Source organism: Cervus canadensis, chromosome 28 (assembly GCF_019320065.1).
Source record: "Cervus canadensis isolate Bull #8, Minnesota chromosome 28, ASM1932006v1, whole genome shotgun sequence".
NCBI lineage: Eukaryota > Metazoa > Chordata > Mammalia > Artiodactyla > Cervidae > Cervus > Cervus canadensis.
In genome coordinates this window covers 34,370,812-34,391,216 of record NC_057413.1, presented here as the reverse complement: position 1 = coordinate 34,391,216, position 20,405 = coordinate 34,370,812, and the positions used below count along the sequence as shown (strand labels likewise).

At 42.6% G+C, this 20,405-nt stretch overlaps 1 pseudogene; it reads left to right on the top strand.

Moving 5' to 3' along the window:
• The first annotated feature begins 1,627 nt into the window (after positions 1-1,627).
• On the top strand, positions 1,628-15,970 carry LOC122429278 (annotated as a pseudogene).
• The last annotated feature ends 4,435 nt before the right edge of the window (positions 15,971-20,405 follow it).

The window sequence follows — 20,405 nt, the reverse complement described above, 5'->3', positions numbered from 1 at the left end:
CAAGGTAGTGAAACAAGATTGCTAATAAATGCAGGCTGGAGTTTTCAGTTTAGCCCTGTAGTTTCTAGGTATTCATTCCCTGTAGTGGAAGTATAAGGCTTTTTGAGGGGTTTTGGTTTTTTGGATTTTTTTTCTTAGTTAATAGTTAATTTACAATACTGCATTAGTTTCAGGTGTTACAGCTCAGTGATCCGGTTTTGTGTTTATGTGTGTATATATATTTTTTTATTTTAGATTTTTTTCCATTATAGATTATGACAAGAAAGTGAGTATATTAGTAGTTCCCACCACTGTACGGTAGTAGGTACTTGTTGTTTACCTGTTTTATGTATAGTGGTGTTGAATTTTTGTGCTGAAAGCATGGAGAGAAAATTAAGTCAGCAAATAATGCATTTAAGAATCTGTGGGGACTCCAATCAGGCTAGTGGAGTAGAAGGATATGGAACTCACTTCCTCCGGCAAATACATCAGAAATACATCTACAGGGCTTCTCTGCTGGTTCTTTGGTAAGGAATCTGCCTTCCTATGCAGGAGATGGGGGTTTCCCTGGTGGCTCAGTTGGTAAAGAATCTGCCTGCAATGTGGGAGACCTGGGTTCCATCCCTGGGTTGGGAAGATCCCCTGGAGGAGGGCATGGCAACCCACTCCAGTATTCTTGCCTGGAGAACCCCCATGGACAGAGGAGCCTGGCAGGGCTGCAGTCCATGAGATTGCAGAGTCAGACACAACTGAGTGACTCAGCACGTACATACAGTGCACGCGATGCAGGTTTGACCCCTGGTCTGGGGAGATCCCACATGCTGCGAAACAGCTAGGCCTGTGCGCCACAGCTATTGAGCCTGTGCTCTAGAGCCGGAGAACACACCTACTGAGCCCACGTGCTACAACTACTGAAGTCCACACACCTAGAGTCTGCTCCGCAACAAGAGAAGTCACGTCAGTGAGAAGCCCAGGCGCTATAACTAGAGCAGTGCCCACCCACTCTAACTAGAGAAAAGCTTGCACAGCAATGAAGACCCAGCACAACAAATAAATAATTTTTAAAAATACATCTGCAAATGGAACAACTCTCATAGAACACCTAAATGCCAACAGAAGATCTCAAACACTTGAAAGGACAAGAAAGATCATGCAACTAGGTAGGCCAAAAGGAAATAAAAACAGGAGGAAGCAGGATGGGATCTGTGCCCCTGGGAGGGAACTGAGAAAGGAAATGTTCCTGCATCTGGGGAAGCACCTTTGCCAGTGAGGAGGTCAGCCAGGACAGAAAAGGGAGCTCTGGAGGCTCAGAGGAAAAGGCAGCAGCCAGTGTGTGTAAGCAGACAACAGAGACCTGCACAGACGGTCCTGCCACCACCCTGCACACCCGCCCCAACCTGAGAGGTGCATCTGCTGCTATGGGCTGGGGCTGGGTGCTGGAATCGGGCTTTAGAGGACAGTCCCAGGGACAGGACTGCAGTTGGCTGTGTGGGGATCGCCTGAAGTGGCTGCAGTGTGTGGTTGCAACCAGGGGTGGGGTGGAAGAAGCTGGGCCACCATAGGGACAAAGCCCCATCCTCCATTGTCCAGTGGTGTGAGGGGCGGGGCAGGGCTTGGGCCTCTTCTCCACACGCCCGTGCCCACCGCCATGGGCTCTGGGAGCGCACACCCAGCTGTGGTCTCGGTGGGCTCCTGCACAAGCCACCACCTTAGTGGGCTCTAGGAACAGGTGCCAGCAGGGTGCCCCCACATGGAGGTGGGGCTGAAATCATAGCGAAGCCCCAGGGGCTGCACAGCTTAGGAAACAGGACTGAAATTACCCCAAGGCCTTGCAGGTCACGGATTCACATCTCCACCGGCTTTGTAAATTCAGCACCTGCAGGAGGTCCAAGCAATGGGTGCTACCGCTGCTGGGATGGGTCTGGCCTTAGCAGCGTGAGCTTTATGGTCACGTGCATGTGGGGCTTGGGTTGGGCCAGGGTCCAAGCTGCCAGTAGCTCCCACAGTGGGTCGGGTGCATGAGTACTGCAGTCCTGGAACCTGACTTCCGTGGGTCTGTGCTGGTGGCCCTGTGAAAACAGTGCCTGAGGGACACCAGGGCTGATTGCCAGCGTTCCCACAGTTGAGGCAGGGCCAAGGGCCGAGCCAACAACAGCGTACTTTGTGAGCCCACACAACAGGTGACACGGTAGAGCACACTCACTGCTGGACAACTCCAGAGGAGGATTACTTGGTGGCTACTCTCCCAGTGGGACCGTTCCAGTCCCACCTGTTTCACACCACAGCTCAGCAACAGATCTGGGAGCTTCTCCTACCACACTGGGGAAGTCGATTCTGTCCCTGACAGGGCTCTGGAAGCCAGAGAGCAAAGAGGAGGCCTCAGTGAAGACCCACTGCAGGCTCTGGCCGTCACACCACCAGTCACACCTCCTGTCCCGGGCATAGTGGCCAGCACGGTCTGAGGAACCGGACGGCAGACCTCTGTACTAAAAACAGCCCTCACACTGTAAGTATTAAACCCTCACAAGCTACACAACGATGCTCCTACATAAAAATAGACCTCCAAGACTACCAGCAGGTAATTGTTTCTCCTAAACTCATAGAGTAACAGAAATATAAGTAAAGTTAAGAAGTAGAAGAACCATTCCCAGTGGAAAGATCAAGAGAATTCCCCTGAAAGAACAATGAAACAGATCTCTTCAGTCTAATAGACACCAAACTCAAGGGAGATAATGAAAATACTGAAGGAATTTTTAAAAGGGCTACTGAAGTCCTGGCTATTATAAATGCCCATAAATGCCCATCAGCAGACTAATGGATAAGAAAGCTGTGGTACATATACACAATGGAATATTACTCAGCCATTAAAAAGAATACATTCGAATCAGTTCTAATGAGATGGATGAAACTGGAGCCCATTATACAGAGTGAAGTAAGCCAGAAAGATAAACACCCATACAGTATACTAATGCATATATATGGAACTTAGAAAGATGGTAATGATAACGCTATATGCAAGACAGAAAAAGAGACACAGATGTATAGAACAGACTTTTGGACTCTATGGGAGAAGGCGAGGGTGGGATGATCTGAGAGAACAGCATCAAAACATGTATATTATCAGATGTGAAACAGATCGCCAGTCCAGGTTGGATGCATGAGACAAGTGCTCAGGGCTGGTGCACTGGCATGACCCAGGGGGATGGGATGGGGAGGGAGGTGGGAGGGGGGTTCAGGATGAGGAACACATGTAAATCCATGGCTGATTCATGTCAATGTATGGCAGAAGCCACTACAATATTGTAAAGTAATTAGCCTCCAATTAATAAAAATAAATGAAAAAAACTCATTTTTAATAAAAAAAATAGAAATATATATTAATGCACATTGATGGTTCACTATCAATTCGGATTTTATTATCTGTAGAATTTCTCTCAGTACTCGATTTCATGATTCTGAAGAAGACTGTCTATTTCATTAGTGAGTTAATTTTCACTTATTTTCTGAGAGTAAAAAGACTGTAACAAAACTCATCTTGCTTTTACACTTTTCAGTAGAATCAGCGTGCACATGAAAAAAAATTAAAAAGGGCTATTGATAAAAATGTACATTGCTCTAAAAAGGAACTAAAGACTACAAAAAAGAACTAAGAAAAATTAGGAAATTCATTTGCCAGATCAAAAGCTGAGCTAAAGGCGTTGAATAGCAGGATTAATAATTCAGAAGAATCAGTGATCTGGAAGACAGAACAATAGAAATCACCCAATCTGGACGGCAGACAGAAAGCCAAAAGGAAAAACAACAACAACAATAATAATATGAGACTTAAGGGATAATATAAAGCATGCCAATATATGCATAATGACTCCAGAAGGAGAAAAGGGGATTGAAAATGTATAGTAAGTCCCCTACATACAAACAAGTTTGGTTTCAAAGGCATGTTCACATGTCCAATTTGTTCATAAATCCAATGAAGTTAACCTAGGTACCCAGCTAACACAATTGGCTAATGATATATATCATTATATAACACAAATATATAATGATATAAGATTTTTCACATGATACATAAGACACACAAACATTTTTAATCTTACAGTACCTTGGAAAGTACAGTACTACACTACCACAGCTGTCATACCTGGTCTGGCATCAAGTGAAGAGTCAAGAAGAGTTACTGACTGGAGGAGGGTGAGGAAGTTGGAGATAGTAGAGCTAAAGGATTGTCAGCTGCGGTTTCACTCATGCCTAACGTGGATGGCACAGGTTCTGGTTCCTTGCTGGTTTAAATTCTGTCTACCGTCTTAAAAGAATGATTCAGTGATGTCTGGGTAGTAGCTCTTTTCTCCTCATAATGGATGAAACGGTAGCACTGGATTGTGCTCTAAAGAGCCGCTGCAAGCTTCATGTGCTGTTCTACATTTGCGTCCTATGTTTCAAACACTGACAGTGCGTCCTCAAATAAAGTGCACAGAAGCACATCCACTCGTAGAGGGTGCATCCATGTGACAGTGTACTCCAGACACGTGAACTAGCTTATGTAATTGGACGTGCAAACTCACACATCCCTGATAGTTCCCAACTTGAAGGTTCATACGTAGGGGACTTATTGTATTTGAAGAGGTTGAAGAAATTATGACTAAAAATATCCCAAATCTAAAGAAGGAAACATATCCAGATATAAGAAGCACAGAGGGTTTCAAACAAGATAAACACAAACAGACATACGTCAAGACACGTATGCATGCTGAGTCGCTTCAGTCGTATCTGATGCTTATGGACTGTAGCCTGCCAGCCTTCTCTGTCCATGGGGATTCTCCAGACAAGAATACTAGACTGGGTTGCCATTTCCTACTCCAGGGGATCTTCCTGACCCAGGGATCAAACTTCTGTCTCATGTCTCCTGCATTGGTAACAGGATTCTTTACCACTAGTGCCGCATGACAAAAGTTAAAGAGAATATTCTAGAGGCAGCAAAAAAAAAAAAAAAAAGATGACAAAGGAACACCTCCCCCCCCGCCATAAGGCTATCAGCTGATTGCTCTATAGAAACATTACAGGCCAGAAAACAGTGGTAAGATATTCTCAAAGTCCTGAAAGAGAAAAATCTGCAACCTGGGATACTCTACCCAGCAAGATTATCATTTAGAATAAGAGAAAGAATTTCTAAGATAAGCAAAAACTAAAAAGAATACAGCAATATTAAACCTATCCTAAAGGAACTATTGAAAAGTCATCTCTACATAGAAGGGAAGTAAGAGCTATAGGAAAGAGAACATAAGAATTGGAAAGTAAATCATTTAAATAAGCTAGTACACAGATTTTTAAAAATCAAAAAAGTTCTGTAAAAGTGATAACCACAACGAGTAGCAAAAGGATGAATATGAAGATCTGAAAGAAGACAACAAAATCATAAAATGTGGGGGATGATAGTAAGAAAATGTAGATTTTTTTTTTTTCTAGAATGTGTTTGAGCCTATATGACTAGCAGTTAAAAGCAAGTAGATATAGGAAGGGGTTAACATACTAGAAAAACAGGGTAAACACCAATCAAAACCATACAATACATTCACAAAAAGCAAAATGAACAGAATGAAAGCATAATACAAAAGAAAATCATCAAATCACAAAAGGAAAAAAAAAATAGTATAAAACCAATAGGAAAACAAGGGTTAAAATGGCAAGATATGCAAAGCAATCAATAATTACCTTAAATGTCAATGGATGAAATCCTTCAATTAAAAAACATAGTATGGCAGGTTGAATTTAAAAAAAATCAAAGTCTACAAAACTGCCTAAAAGAAACCCACTTCAGGGCAAAGAACACAGATAGACTGAAAGTGAGGGGATGGAAAAAGATTTCGTACAAACAGAACAAGAAAGTGGAGATCACAATAATTATATCAGAAAAAACAGACTTTAAAGCAAAGGCTATAAAGAAAAAGAAGAGCACTGTATAATGATACAAGGATCAATAAAAGAGGGTATTACACTCATCAGCCTATGTGCACCCAATATAGGGGCACCCAAAAACACAAAACAAATACTAACAGACATAAAGGGAGAAACTAATGGGAATACAATAATAGTAGAAGACTTTAACACCCCACTCACATCAGTGGACAGATATTTGAGAACAAAAATAGTGCAACAGAGACCCTAAAGGATAGGACTCAATTGATATTTTCAGGACATTTCATCCAGAAAAAGAGTACACATACCTCTCAAGTGCACATGAAACATTCTCTAGGATTAGCCATACCAGGGCACAAAAAAGTCTCAACAAATTTAAGAGTCTAGAAGTATTCAAGCATCTTTTCTGATCACAATGACATGCAACTAGAAACCACAGAAAAAGAAGCAAGCAAACAAGAAACAATTACATGCAGACTAAACTACATGCTACTTAAAAACCAATTAGTTAATGATGAAATCAAAGAAGAAATTAAAAAATACCTTGAGACAAATGACAAAGCAGAACCATACAAAATCTGTGGGCTGCATGAAAAGCAGTCTTGAAAATTCATAGCAATTCAGGCCCTGAAAAGAAGCAAGAAAATTTGCAAATACACAACCTAACATACTACCTAAAAGAATGAGAAAAAACCAAAAGTCAGCAGAAGGAAGGAAATAATAAAGATCAGAGGGAAAATAAATAAAATAGAGATTAAAAAAAATAGAAAAAGTCAATAATACTAAGAGCTGTTTCTTTGAAAGTGTAAACAAAATTGACAAACCTCTGGCCAGGCTCACCAGGAAGCAAAGAGAGAAAACTCAAATAAACTAAGAAATGAAAGTGGAGAAATCACAACTGATACTGCAGAAAAAAATCACAAGAGAATACTATGAACAACTATACATCAACAGATTCAACTACTTAGAAGTAATGGACAATTTCTAGAAACACAGAGCCCACCAATACTGCAAGGAGGACTTGAACAGACCAATCAGTAGAAGTGAAGTAAACTTGGTAATAAAACAAAACAAAAAACTTTTTACAAACAAAAGTCCAGGTTGAAATGGCTTCACAGGTATATTCAAATATATATTTTAAAAAAATAACTTGTACCAGTTCTTCCCAAACTCTTCCAGAAGATTGACAAGGAGGGAACAAGACATTCTATGAAGAAACCAATCACTCTGATAGCAAAACCAGACAAACACACTACCAAAAAAATTACAGGCAAGTATCTTTGGTGAATATAGATGCAAACATTCTCAACAAACAAACAGAAACCCAAATCCAGCAACAAATAAAAAAAGTTCATGCACCATGACCAAGTTGAGTTCTTCCCAGGGTCAAAAGGATGGTTCAATATATGAAAATCAATCAATGTGATATGCCAGATCAACAAAAATAAAGACAAAAACCACTTGATCATCTCAATAGATGCAGAAAAATCTGTGGTAAAATTTAACATCCATCATTCATGGTAAAACAAACACAAAAAAACCTTTACAAAAGTCAGTACAGAGGGAACATATCTCAACATAATAAAAGCTATTCATTAGAAACCCACAGCCATTATAATAGCCACAAAAGGGTGAAAGCCTTCTTGCTAAAGCATGGAACAAGGGAAGGATGCCCACTCTCACCACTTCTCTTCAGCATAGTATTAGAAATCCTAGCCATAACAGTCCAACAGGAGAAAGAAAGGAAAGGTATTCAAGTTGGTAGGGAAGAGATATAAAACTGTTCATGTGCAGATGACGTGATACTATGTGTATAGAAAACCCTAAAGACTCCACTCAAAAACTTCTAGAACTGATAAACTCAGCAAGGTAGCAGGATACAAGATTAACATAGAGAAATCAATTGCATTTTTTTAGAGTAACAATGAAATAGAGAATGTAAACAAACAATCCCATTTTTAAAAACACATCAAAAAATAAAATACTTAGGAATAAATCTCACCAAGGAGCTGGAAAACTTACATGCTGAGAATTACATAATAAAGGAAACTGAAGATGATTGAAAGAAATGGAAAGCCATCCCATGCCCTTTAATATTGTTAAAATGGCTATACTAACCAAGGCAATCTACAGATTTAATGCAATCTCTATGAAATTACCCATGACATTTTTCACAGAATTAGAGCAAATAATCATAAAATTTACACGGAACCATGAAAGACCCCAAATTGCCAAAGCAATCCTGAGGCTAAAGAACAAAGCAGGAGGCATAACCCTCCCAGACTTCGGACAATGCTACAAAGCTGCAGTAATCAAAACAGCGTGGTACTGGCACAAAAACAGACCAATGGGACAGAATAGAGAACCCGGAAATAAACCTGCACACCTGTGGAAAATTAATCTTCAACAAAGGAGGCAAAAATGTCAAATGGGGAAAAGATGGTCTCTTCAACAAGCAGTGTGGAAAAGTTGGACAGCTGCATGTAAATCAGTGAAGTTAGAACACGCCCTCACACCATGTCTGCACAGTCACTAAGTCATGTCCAATTTTTTGCAGCCCCAGAGATTGTGACCTACCAGGCTCCTCTGTCCATGGCAAGAATGACAGAGTGGGTTGCCGTTTCCTCCTCCAGGGGGTCTTCCTGGCCCAGGGATTGAACCCACATGTCTTGTGTCTCCTGAGTTGTCAGACAGGTTCTTTACCACTGAGCCACCTGAGAAGCCGACCATACACAAAAATAAACTCAAAATGGCTTAAAGGCTTAAACATAAGACATGATACCATAAAACTCCCTGAAGAAAACACAGGCAAAACATTCTTGAACGTAAATCATACTAATGTTTTCTTAGGTCAGTCTCCCAAGGCAATAGAAATAAAAGCAAAAATAAATAAATGGGACCAAATCAAACTTATAAACTTTTCACAGCAAAGGAAATCACAAACAGATGAAAAGACAACCTATGGGCTGTGAGAAAATACTTCCAAATGATGCAACCAACAAGGACTTAATTTCCAAAATATACAAACGGCTCATACAATTCAAAACCAAAAAGCAACCTCTTTGAAAAATGGGCAAAAGACCTAAGTAGACATTTCTCCAAAAAAGAAATACAAATAGCCAAAATATACATGAATGGTCATCATCGTTAATAGAGAAATGCAAATCAAAACTGTGGTGAGGTATCACCTCACATGAATGGCTATCATTAAGAAATCTACAAACAGTAAATGCTGGAGAGGATGTGAAGAAAAGGCAGCCTTCGTACACTGTTGGTGGAAATGTAAATTGTTGTAGCCACTATGGAAAATAGTATGAAGTTTCCTCAGAAAACCAAAAATAGAGTTGCCATATGATCCAGCAATGCCACTCCTGGGCATATATCCAGACAAAACTGTAATTCGAAAAAATACATGCATGCTCAATGTTTACAACAGCACTAATTACAAAAACCAAAATGTGGAACCAGCCTACATGCCCATTGACAGGGGAGAGAACAGAGAAGACACGGTGCACACATAGAATGTAATAGTTCAGTTCAGTGGCTGGGTCGTGTCCCACTCTGCAGCCCCATGCTGCAGCACGCCAGGCCTCCCCGTCCATCACCAGTTCCCGGGGCTACTCAAACTCATGTCCATGAGCCAGTGATGCCATCCAGCCATCTCATCCTCTCTTGTCCCCTTCTCCTCCTGCCTCAATCTTCCCCAGCATCAGGGTCTTTTCAAATGGGTCAGTTCTTCCCATCACGTAGCCAAAGTATTGGAGTTTCAGCTTCAGCATCAGTCCTTCCAATGAATATTCAGGACTGATTTCCTTCAGGATGGACTGGTTGGATCTCCTTGCAGTCCAAGGGACTCTCAACAGTCTTCTCCAACACCACAGTTCAAAAGCATCAATTCTTCAGCACTCAGCTTTCTTTGTAGTCCAACTCTCTCATCCATACATGGCTACTGGAAGAACCATAGCTTTGACTAGATGGACCTTTGTTGGCAAAGTAATGTCTCTGCTTTGTAACATGATGTCTAGGTTGGTCATGGCTTTGCTTTCAAGGAGTCTTTTAATTTCATAGCTGCAGTCACCAACTGCAAGGATTTTGGAGCCAAGAAAAATAAAGTCTCACCATTTCCATTGTTTCCCAATCTGTTTGCCATGAAGTGATTGGACCGGATGCCATGATCTTAGTTTTCTGAATGTTGAGTTTTAGGCAAACAATTTTATTCTCCTCTTTAATCTTCATCAAGAGGCTCTTTAGTTCTTCGCTTTCTGCCCTAAGGGTGGTGTCATCTGCATATCTGAGGTTATTGATATTTCTCCTGGCAATCTAGATTCCAGCCTGTGTTTCATCCAGCCCAGCGTTTCTCATAATATACTCTACATATAAGTTAAGTAAGCAGGGTGACAATATACAGTGTTGACGTACTCCTTTTCCTATTTGGAACCAGTCTGTTTTTCCATGTCCAGTTCTAACTGTTGCTTCCTGACCTGTATACACATTTCTCAGGAGACAGGTAAGGTGGTCTGGTATTCCCATCTCTTTCAGAATTCTCCACAACTTGTTGTGATCCACACGGTCAAAGGCTTTTGCATAGTCAATAATGCAGAAATAGGTGTTTTTTCCTGGAACTCTCTTGCTTTTCCAATGATCCAGCGGATATTGGGAATTTGATCTCTGGTTCCTCGGCCTTTTCTATTTATTTTATTTATTTTTTTTCACTTACTTTTATTTGTTGGAGGCTAATTACTTTACAATATTGTAGTGGGTTTTGTCATACATTGACATGAATCAGCCATGGATTTACATGTATTCCCCATCCCGATCCCCTCTCCCACCTCCCTCTCTACCCAATCCCTCTGAGTCTTCCCAGTGCACCAGGCCCAAGCACTTGTCTCATGCATCCAACCTGGGCTGGTGATCTGTTTCACTATAGATAATATACATGTTTCGATGCTATTCTCTCGAAACATCCCACCCTCGCCTTCTCCCACAGAGTCCAAAAGTCTGTTCTGTACATCTGTGTCTCTTTTTCTGTTTTTCGTATAGGGTTATCATTACCATCTTTTTAAATTCCATATATATGTGTTAGTATGCTGTAATGTTCTTTATCTTTCTGGCTTACTTCACTCTGCACAATAGGCTCCAGTTTCATCCATCTCACCAGAACCGATTCAAATGAATTTTTTTAATGGCTGAGTAATATTCCATGGTGTATATACACCACAGCTTCCCTATCCATTCGTCTGCTGATGGGCATCCAGGCTGCCCCCATGTCTCGGCTACCATAAATAGTGCTGCGATGAACATCGGGGTGCACGTGTCTCCCTCAGATCCCTCTGCCTTTTCTAAAACCAGCTTGAACATCTGGAAGTTCACGGTTCATATATTGTTGAAGCCTATCTTGGAGAATTTTGAGCATTACTTTACTAGCATGTGAGATGAGTGCAATTGTGAGGTAGTTTGAGCATTCTTTGGCATTGCCTTTCTTTGGGATTGGAAAGAAAACTGACCTTTTCCAGTCCTGTGGCCACTGCTGAGGTTTTCAAATTTGTTGGCATATTGAGTGCAGCACTTTCACAGCATCATCATTTAGGATTTGAAATAGATCAACTGGAATTCCATCACCTCCACTAGCTTTGTTCGTAGTGATGCTTCCTAAGGCCCACTCAACTTCACATTCCAGGATGTCTGGCTCTAGGTGAGTGATCACACCATCATGATTATCTGGGTCGTGAAGATCTTTTTTGTATAATTCTTCTGTGTATTCTTGCCACCTCTTCTTAATATCTTCTGCTTCTGTTAGGTCCACACCATTTCTTTCCTTTATTGAGCCCATCTTTGCATGAAATGTTCCCTTGGCATCTGTAATTTTCTTTAAGAGATCTCTAGTCTTTCCCATTCTATTGTTTTCCTCGATTTCTTTGCACTGATCACCGAGGAAGGCTTTCTTCTCTCTCCTTGCTATTCTTCGGAACTCTGCATTCAAACGGGTATATCTTTCCTTTTCTCCTTTGCTTTTCGCTTCTCTTCTTTTCACAGCTATTTGTAAGGCCTCCTCAGACAGCCATTTTGCTCTTTTGCATTTCTTTTTCTTGGAGATGGTCTTGCTCCATCTCCTGTACAATGTCATGAACCTCTGTCCATAGTTCTTCAGGCACTCTGTCTATCAGAACTAGTCCCTTAAATCTATTGTCACTTCCACTGTATCATTGTAAGGGATTTGATTTAGGTCATACCTGAATGGTGTAGTGGTTTTCCTTCTTTCTTCAATTTAAGTGTGAATTTGGCAATAAGGGATTCATGATCTGAGCCACAGTCAGCTCCCAGTCTCGTTTTTGCTGACTGTATAGAGCTTCTCCATCTTTGGCTGCAAAGAATATAATCAATCTGATTTCGGCTGCGTGGCGCTGGAGCAGCCGAGAAGAGACATCCCATGTCCAAGGTCAGGAGCGGTGGCCGAGAGCGGATACCCCACGTCTAAGGTCAGGAGCGGCGGCTGCGCTTTGCTGGACCAGCCGTGTGGAGATACCCCACATCCAAGGTCAGAGAAACCCCTGTAAGACGGTAGGCGCTGGAGAGCTGTGAGGAGATACCGCACATCCAAGGGCAAAGGAGAAGCCCCAGCAAGATGGTAGGAGGGGTGAATTCACATTTAGAATCAAACCCCGTTCCCACCAGAGATGCTGAGAGGGCTCAAACAAACCTGCGCGCCAGGACCCACAGACCCCATAGAGACTGAGACAGAACTGTGTTTGAGCGTCTCCTGTGGGGGTATGGGTCGGCGGTGGTCTGCTGCAGGGACAGGGGCTCTGGGTGCAGCAGACTTGGGTTAGGTATAAGCCCTCTTGGAGGAGGTCACCATTAACCCCACCCTAGAGATGCCAGAACTTACACAGGACTGGGAAATAGACTCTCGGAGGGCACAACAGAACCTTGTGCACCAGGACCCAGGAGACAGGAGCAGTGACCCCACAGGAGACCGTCCTGGACTTGCCTGTGGGGGTCTGGGGGTCTCCGGCAGAGGTGTGGGTTGGCGGAGGCCTGCTGCAGGGCTGGGGACACTGAGTGGAGCAGTGCATGCCTGGGACCTTTTGAGGGAGGTCACCATTATCTTCATTGCTTCCACCACAGTTTGGCCCAGGTAAATAGCGGGGAACACAACTCCACCCATCAACATAAAATTGGATTAAAAACTTACTGAGCATGGCCCTGCCCATCAGAACAAGACCCAGTTTCCCCCTCAGTCAGTCTGTCCCATCAGGAAGCTTCCTTAAGCCTCTTGTCCTTCTCCATCAGAGGGCAGACAGACTGAAAACCACAATCACATGCTTACAACCCTGAGCTTATGAGGCAGATGACTGGAGCTTGCTGGAAATCCAGCCATGATGCAGGAGATGATGCAGAAGCAGGACCAGGCTCTAAGCAATCTGGAGAGCATCCCTGGAGGGTGTAATGCCTTCTGCCACATGTACACGGACATCAAAGAGCCCATGTTTACAGCTGCCCAGAAACAGTTTAGCAGAATCCCTTTTCTTTCCTGGCTGGGAACTCGGACAGCTCATCCTCCCAGCCTCTGCGGACTGAGAAACAAGAGCTGCTCCCTAACCCCTGGAGCACCTTGACCCCCACCTCCCAGGCCCCTGGGTCTGGTGGGGAGGTTACTGGGTGCCTGGGGACCATCCAGGTACCCCCAGCAGTCTCCAGCCCCTTTGGGATCAATGCGGTTAGCCTGGCAGAAAACGAAGAAGAGCTAAAGAACCTCTTGATGACAGTAAAAGAGGAGAGTGAGAAAGTTGGCTTAACACTCGACATTCAGAAAACTAAGATCATGGCATCCAGTCCCATCACTAAATGGCAAATAGATGGGGAAACAATGGAAACAGTGACAGACTATATTTTTGGGGGGTCCAAAATCATTGCAGATGGTGACTGCAGCCATGAAATTAAAAGACGCTTGCTCCTTGGAAGAAAAGTTATGACCAACCTAGATAGCATATTAAAAATCAGAGATATTGCTTTGCTAACAAATGTCTGTCTAGTCAAAGGTATAGTTTTTCCAATAGTCATGTATGGATGTGAGAGTTGGACTATAAAGAAAGCTGAATACCAAAGAATTGATGCTTTTGAACTGTGGTATTGCAGAAGACTCTTGAGAGTCCCTTGGACTGCAAGGAGATCCAACCAGTCCATCCTAAAGGAAATCAGTCCTGAATATTCATTGGAAGGACTGATGCTGAAGCTGAAACTCCAATACTTTGGCCACCTGATGAGAAGAACGGACTCATTTGAAAAGACCCTGATGCTGGGAAAGATTGAAGGCAGGAGGAGAAGGGGATGACAGAGGATGAGATAGTTGGATGGCATCACCTATTCAATGTACATGAGTTTGAGTAAGCTCCAGGAGTTGATGAATTGGGAAGCCTGGCATGCTCTAGTCCATGAGGTCGCAAAGATTCGGACATGACTGAGCAATTGAACTGAACTGAGCCTGGAATCAGAGATGTTCAACAGCCTGGAAATGCAGGCCCTTCACCAGCAGATCTCTGAGAACCCCCAACTGATGCATAACATGTGCAGCATGATGAAAACGCTTGCTCAGAACCCTGACTTTGGTGAATGTGCCACTCTTCACAGGGAACCCCTAGCTTCAGGAGCAGCTCTGCCTGCAGCTCCCAGTCTTCCTGCAGCAGCTGCAGAATCCAGAGTTGCTCTCCAGTCTGACCAATCCCCGAGCCTTGCAGGCACTGCTGCACATCCAGCAGGGACTTCAGACCTTGCAGACTGAAGCCCCCAGGCTGGTACCCAGCCTTGGCTCTTCTGGGATGGCCTGGACCTCAGCATCCTTGGCAGGTAGCAACGCAGAATCTGCGCCCAAGGTGCCCACCTCCTCTCCAGCCCTGCCAGTCACATCCTCTCCAACAGGTGCCTCCAGTGCTCAGCAGCAGCTCATGCAGTGGATGATCTAGCTTTTGGCCGGAAGTGGAAGTTCACAGGTGCAAACTCAAGAAGTGAGATTTCAGCAGCTGCTGGAGCAGCTCAACTCCATGGGCTTCATGAAAGGCCAGACTGCAGGCCCTGATAGCCACAGGAGGGGACATCAAAGCAGATATCAGGAGACTCCTGGGTTCTCAGTTATCGTAACCTCTCAGCCCTGGTCCTCCTGCCCCTCCTTTCCCTCGATGCCAACGTTTGGTTTCTCTATCAATGAGACCCTCTCTGGGTCATCCCTTCTGTTATGTCTTTATCCTTTGTCCTCTCCAGACAGCAGGGTGACTTTAGAGGTGTGGGCCCCAGCCCCATAACTCTCAGAATTCTGGTTTTACTTCTCCACCTCTTATAGAACCTTTTCTCCTGGCCCTGCTTGCAACAGAGCTATTTGTGCAGTTTTTATTGATTGGCGCCTCCTCCTTGCCCCACAACCATCTTTTTGCAACCTTCAGACTTCTCAGTAGCAGTGCAGAGTTGAGGAGAAACCCATTCTCTGGTTTATTGGAACAGGGTCTTCCATCTCTACCGCTAGAGTTTTGCTTGTCTCATGTTTAGTTTTGGTAAGTCGTCCTTATTTTGCTTCCCCATCCCCTCCCACGTCTAGCCCACCCAGTACTAGACTTCCACACTCTGAAGGCGGGGCAGGTGAGGCAGGCTGTGCTTTTCCTCCTCATTCCCTGTCCTCACTTTCACAGGGTTTACTGGGACTTGCAGGGGAAGGAAGATGCCTGTTCTCTCTGTCCAAAGGGAGAGGCGAAACAGCACTCTGGAGCAGATGTTAACAAGCCCTGGACCAGCCTGGCTAGGGGAGGAGGGAATGAGACTTTCTAGAGGAAGGGAATGGGGGAAACAGCCTGAGTTGAGGACTTGGAATTGACAGGGAATGGAAACACTAATCGTTCTTTTAGGCCAGAGAGTCCAGGCTCTGGCCTGGCAAAGGAGACTTAGAGATGTTAATGGAATTTGAGTTGAAGAAAAGGGTTCAGTGGAGCTAAACAGTATGGCTCACAGGGGATTATATTGGTTCTGTTTCCTCAAACATACATGCTTCAATACATACACACACATTTCCATGAACCCAGGACCTGCCTGCATCTCCAAGTACCACTGATTTAATTCCTGCTGAAAAGATATGCTGAGGATTGGAGTCTGTCTCTGCAGTGGCTGTGTGTGTGTGGGGGGGAGGGGGGTGCCATGCACAGCACACATGTGCATGTGAGTTGAGTGGGCGGGGGGATACCTTGTTGATTTCTGGTTTAGAGTTTTCTCCCACCAGACAGAAGTAGACTGAGGGGTCAGTCTAGGTCAGGAATACATACAGCCTAGGGAGCTCAGTCTCTGGGCCTCTGGGCACCGGGTAACCCAAGGATAGTGTGGGTACCCCTTCTGAAGCTGTCAGAGCTGTGACTGGCACCCTTTTAACTCCTCCCCTCATTGCTTTTTGGGAATAGTCAGGGAGGAGTCTTTCTGTCTAGAACCCCTGGCCTTTGGCTTCTTGGCTTCTGCCCTTGAGCTTTTGCTGTTTCCCTCTAGGCCAGAAGGTTCTATCTGAGGATGGAAAGGAGAGTGCCACAATGATGCCCTTGATCTGGAATTGGACTTTACTCTAGTGGCACACAGAGAAGGCTCAGATCACCTCCTCTCTCTGCTTCTTAGTCTGCTTGGAGTACCCATTACTGAGAACATGGAGGCAATATTGAATTTTCTCCAAGTGGGAAAAGGTCCCAAGCAATCCAGAGAGGATGTCTGTGTGGTTTTCCCTCCCTACCTCCCCCAACTCCCACACTAGCCTTTGTAAATAAATAGTGTGATCTTTGTTGTGAAAAAAAGAAAAGAAGGAAACAATAGCAAAGATCAATGAAACTAAGACCTGGTTCTTTGAGAAGATTAAAAAAAAAAAAAATGAAAAATCACTAGCCAGACTCATCAAGAAGAAAAGGGAGAAGGCTGAAATCAATAAAATTAGAAATGAAAAAGGAGAAATTACAACAGGCAACACAGAAATACAAAGGCTTATAAGAGACTACTACAAACAACTATATGCCAATAAAATGGACAACCTGGAATAAATGGACAAATTCTTAGAAAATTATAACCTTCCAAGACTGAACCAGGACGAAAGAGAAAATATTAAGAGATCAATCACAAGCACGGAAATCAAAACCTTAATAAAAAATCTTCCTAAAACAAACAAACAACAAAAAAAAACCCCACAGGGACACAGATGAATTCTACCAAAGTTTAAGAAGAGCTGGCACCTATCCTGCTCAAACTCTTGACTCTGAAAGAGTCTTACAGACTAAGGAAAACTCCCAAATTCATACCACAACCAGAAAAAATTACAGGCCAATATCACTGATGTACATAGATGCAAAAATCCTCAACAAAATTCTAGCAAACAGAATCCAATAACACATCAAAAGGATCTTACATCATGATCAAATGGGCTTTATTCCAAGCATGCAAGGATTCCTCAATATATGCAAATCAATCTATGTGATTACACCATATTAACAAATTGAAAGCTAAAACCCATATGATCATCTCAATAGATGCAGAGAAAGATTTTGACAAAATTCAACACCCATTTATGATAAAACCTCTGCAGAAAGTAGACATGAAAGGAACCCACTTCAACATAATAAAGGGCATCTATGACAAACCCACAGCAAACATTATTCTCAATGGTGAAAAACTGAAAGCATTTTCTCTGAGGTCAGGAACAAGACAAGGGTGTTCACTCTCATCACTATTATTCAATATAATTTTGGAAGTCCTGGCCACATCAGTCAGAGAAGAAAAAGAAAAGAAATCCAGATTGGAAAAGAAGAAGTAAAACTCTCACTGTTTGCAGGTAACAACACTATGCATAGAGAATCCTAAAGATACCACCAGAATATTACTAGAGCTAATCAAAGAGTATAGTAAAGTCACAGAATATAAAATTAATACACAGAAATCCCTTGCTTTCCTATACACTAACAGTGAAAATCAGAAAGAGAAATTAAGGAAACAATCCTATTGACCCCTGCAACAGAAAGAATAAAATACCCAGGAAGAAACCCACGTAAAGGGACAAAAGACCTGTATGCAGAAAATTATAAGACACTGATGAAAGAAATCAAAGATGACCCAGCTGGAGAGATGTATCATATTCTCGGATTGGAAGAATCAATATTGTGAAAATGACTATATTACCCAAAACAATCTATAGATTCAATGCAATCCTTATTAAACTGTCAATGGTATTTTTCACAGAACTTGAACAAAAAAATTCACAATTTGTATGGAAACACAAGAGACTCTGAATAGCCAAAGCAATCTTGAGAAAGAAAAATGGAGCTGGAGGAATCAACATTCCTAACTTTAGACTATACTACAAAGCTACGGTCATCAAGATTGTGTAGAACCAGCACAAAAACAGAAATGTAGACCAATGGAACAAGATAGGAGCCCCAGAGATAAACCCATGCACTTATGGGCAGCTTATCTTTGACAAACAAGGCGAGAATATACAATGGAGAAAAGTCAGTCTCTTCAATAAGTAGCACTTGGAAAACTGGACAGCTTTGTGTAAAAGAATGAAATTAAAACACTTCCTAACACCATACACAAAAATAAACTTAAAATGGATTGAACACTTCAGTGTAAGGCCAGAAACTATAAAGTTCTTAGAGGAGAACATAAGCAGTGTATTCTTTGACATAAATCACAGCAAAATCCTCTTTGACCCACTTCCTAGAGTAATGGAAATAAAAGCAAAAATAAACAAATGTGACCTAATTAACTTAAAAGCTTTTGCATAGCAGAGGAAACAATAAACAAGATGAAAAGACAACTCTCAGAATGAGAGAAAATAACTTCAAATGAAACAACTGACAAAGCATTAATCTCCAAAATTCGTAAGCAGCTCATACAGCTCAATATCAGAAAGAAAAAAGAAAACTGCTCAATCAAAAAATGGGCAGAGGACCTAAACAGACATTTCTCCAAAGAAGACATGCAGATGGCCAATGAACACTTGGAGAGATGCTCAACATCACTAATTATTAGAGAAATGCAAATCAAAATTGCAGTGAGGTATCATCTCACACCAGTCAAAACAGCCATCATCGAAAAACCTACAACCAATAAATGCTGGAGAGGATGTGGAGAAAAGGGAATTTTTCTGCACTGTTGATAGGAATGTAAACTGTTACAGCCATAAGGAGAACAGTATGGAAATTCTTTTGAAAAACTAGCAATAAATCTACTATATGACCCAGCAATCCCACAACTGGGCAGGTACCCTGAGAAAGCCATAATTCGAAAAGAAAGATGTACCCAAATGTTCATTGCAGGACTACTTACAATAGCCAGGACATGGAAGCAACCTAGATGTCCATCTACACATGAATGGATAAAGCAAATATAGTACATAATACAATGAAATATTACTCAGCCATAAAAAAGAATGAATTTGAATCATTCTAGTGAGGGGATGAAACTAGAGCCTGTTATAGAGTGTGAAGTAAGTCAAAAAGAGAAAAACAAATATCATATATTAACGCATATATGGGGGCTTCCCAGGTGGTGCTAGTGGCAAAGATCCCACCTTTGGCAAAGAACCCAACATGCCAATGCAGGAGACATAGGAGACACAGGTTCAATCCCTGGGTCAAGAAGATCCCCTGGAGGAGGGCACGGCAACCCACTCCAGTGTTCTTGCCTGGGAAGTCCCATGGACAGAGGAACCTGGCAGGCTGCAGTCCATGGGGTCACATAGAGTCAGACACAACTGAAGCGACTTAGCTTGTGAGCATGAACACGAATATATGGAATCTGGAAAAATGGTATTGATGAAACTATTTGCAGGGAAGGAATGGAGACACAGATGTAGAGAATGAACTTGTGGATGCAGTTGGGGAAGGAGTGCATGGGACGAATGGAGAAAACAGCATCAACATATATACACTGTCATGTGTAAAATAGATAGCTGGTGAGAAGCTGCTATATAACACAAGGAGCCAAGCCTGACGCTCTCTGATGATGGAGAGGGGTGGGGTAAGGGGAAGCTCAAGAGGCTCAAGAGGGAAAGAATATGTGTTTAGTTATGGCTGATTCACATTGTTGTATAGAAGAAGCCCACACAGCTCTGTAAAGCAATTTTTCCCCAGTTAAAATTAAATTAAAAAAATATACTACAGAAAAAAGAGAGAAACAGTATGTATCTCATGAACAGTATGAAAAGGCAAAAAGATATGGCCCTGGAAGATGAGCCCTCCAGGTCAAAATGTGTCCAATATGCCACTGGGGAATAGCAGAGGGCAATTACTAGTAGCTCCACAAAGAATCAAACAGCTGGGCAGAAGTGGAAGTGATGCTCAGTTGTGGATGTGTTGGGTGGTGAAGATAAAGTCTGATGCTGTAAAGAACAACATTGCATAGGAATATTGCATATTAGGTCCATGAATCGAGGTAAATTGTACATGGTCAAGCAGAGAAGAATACAGCCACCCTACATCTGTTTCTTCCTCTTAAGCTTATCCAAC